Here is a 2,534-nt window from a genome sequence, read left to right on the forward strand (position 1 = left end):
AAAGGAATAGAGGCAATTTTAAGGTATGTTTAAGATTAGGATAAACAGGGGATATTTTAACACACACATGAATATCTATGTATGTATTTATATGTATATATGTTAATTTTTTTCTACTTATGAGAGAAACAGGGAATAAAGTGAGCATTAAATACTTTCTGTTCTATATAATTTTAGCATTATAAACTGAATTTTGCTGAGGGGAGAGGGGTGTCCACCTATTTGATTACTAATATGAACTTGAGCAAGTTATTTTTTTCCTTGAGCAAGATTCATTTCCTCATTCATTTCATCCTCATCATGAAATGCTTATAGTTCTTTTTACTTACCTAATAGCGCTATTGTTGGAATCATGTAAATAATTATTTAAAACATAAAATATCATTTAAAGGTGGATTCCTACGATGATGATGATATGAGTCTATAAATTAAAGCTTTTCTAATTTTCAGTATTACTTCAGGTCAACCTGGGTTGGAGCCCTAACTCTGATACATTCTGACTATGTGTCTGGGCAAGTCATTTAAACTCTCAGTAAACTAAGACCACTAAAGTATCTGATCATTTGTTGCTAAGTTTTGGGGAGCTTTGACTTTTTCCAGTAAATAAAAAAGAAACTATTCAGAAAAACTCTGGCCTTATTATATAACAACCCTATTGTCATTTTGCAATCATTGCAGATGAAAACAAACCTCAACTTGAGACACTGAAAAAGATGTGGTTCTGGACAAATTCATACAAAAAAGGCTGGGGTGTGAAGTGTTGACAATTATTTCTCTCTTTTCAGATCCCTGTCAAACACTCTTAAAAGGAATATGGGCAAATGTCCAGAATCTCCTCTTTATCCCACCAGTCTTGCTGAAAACCTCTTGGGTATCTGAAGGGTCCATATTGCCTATCTTGAATTACAAGAAATGAGTGATACTAAAAGTGGGCTAGGAGCCTTTCTCCCAATTATCTCCCTGTTTAGCCACACTGCCGGATAAATTACTTTATCTCCTGTGGAACTGCCTCTGCCTTTGCAAGGATATGTGGCAGATGCTTAATAGGACAGAGCAGTAGCTCTATGTAACAGCTAAAGCCAGGAAATAAAGAATATCCTATTCAGTCGTAATCACAGGAAGAGGAATTTAAGGAGGCAGATAAAATAATTGTCAATGTTGGAGAGGGGCCAAAGGTGCCAGGAAGTAGCCAAGTAAAGCAAGTGGTCAGAAGCATAGTGTTACATCTTAAACCAGAGAAAGACTTCAATGGCCAGTACTCCCATTTGCCACTATAAATATAATTGGGGAAAATATTCCCAGCTTGAGCACTGGGACAAAAAAAAAAGCTTTGTTGGTAGAACTTTTGTTTTACTTTTTTTTAATTAGTATATTTTTCAGGGAATCTTCTAAATATAGAGTAGCATGGAAATTCTCTCCATTGATCCAATCAATAGTCTTAGATAGTTGACTGGACCACTGACAGGTAAAATGACTTCCTCTTTCCCATAGATATTCAGCTATTTTATTTTGTGTGGAAAAAAAAAAAGACTTAAACCCACATCTTCCTGAATCCGATCCTTCAACCCCACTTAAAGTAGGGAAGGGAAGAGAAGGGAAGGAGAAAGGGAAGGGAAAGAGGAGGGGAAGGGGAAGGGAATGGAGAAGGAGGGAAGGAATAGGGAAATGAAAGTGTTAAAAGAGAAAGACACATATAGGAAAGAGGGAGAGGAGGAGGAATGAGAGAGAGAGAATCTGAAGATATGCAATTTTCTCAGTGTAGGGGAACTATAGTGTGGGAGCTCCCTTTACCAAGGTAAATCACTAGGATTTAAGGGAGAAATTCTCTGGGACTAATTGATTTGTCCAGGATTACACAGCTAATACAGACCAAAGGTAGTTAATGAACCTAAGTCTTCCAAACTCCAGGCCTAGCTGTCTTGTGCTCTAACTCTCTTTCATTTATATTACCTTTAATACAATGTAATGGAACTAAGACTTTCACTTTATGTATATCTAAGCTGAGTTTACTTTACATTTTTTTTAACGATTTCATTGTTGTAGGGAACACTACTTAAGGGAACTTCTTCAAATTGTATCAGCTGCCTGTTCTGGTACTTCAAGTCTTGGAGTATATCATTGCCTTGATTATAGAGAGGTCCAATGATGTGCCCAGAGTCAGCAGCCAGAATGTGCCAGATGTTAGAATTTACCCAATTATTCCAGACTCAAAGTCTGGCTTTTTCCCCACTATCCACTAGATGATATGGCCATCAATAGTCTTTCTGTGCTCCCCACCCCACCCCCTGCCCAGGAAACTTAATCAAGATCCTTTTATAGATAGAATGGCTGAAAATAGTTCTGGACACTTGAAGTACTTTAACCTACATTAACAAATATTTAGACCTTTTTCAAGATGCCCCAATTGACAGGAAATGAAAATTGAATGCTAAGAGAAGTCATGGCCTTATATGGGTCATTTTTCTTTTAACAAAGACTTTTTGTGTGGACCCAAGAGGAGAAAAGTTGTGTCATCCCATGGAAACTCCCAGCAT

The sequence above is a fragment of the Petaurus breviceps genome, unplaced genomic scaffold (genome assembly GCF_028583685.1).
Source record: "Petaurus breviceps papuanus isolate PSGF00001 unplaced genomic scaffold, PetGlider_PUasm1.0 151, whole genome shotgun sequence".
In the NCBI taxonomy this organism is placed as follows: domain Eukaryota; kingdom Metazoa; phylum Chordata; class Mammalia; order Diprotodontia; family Petauridae; genus Petaurus; species Petaurus breviceps.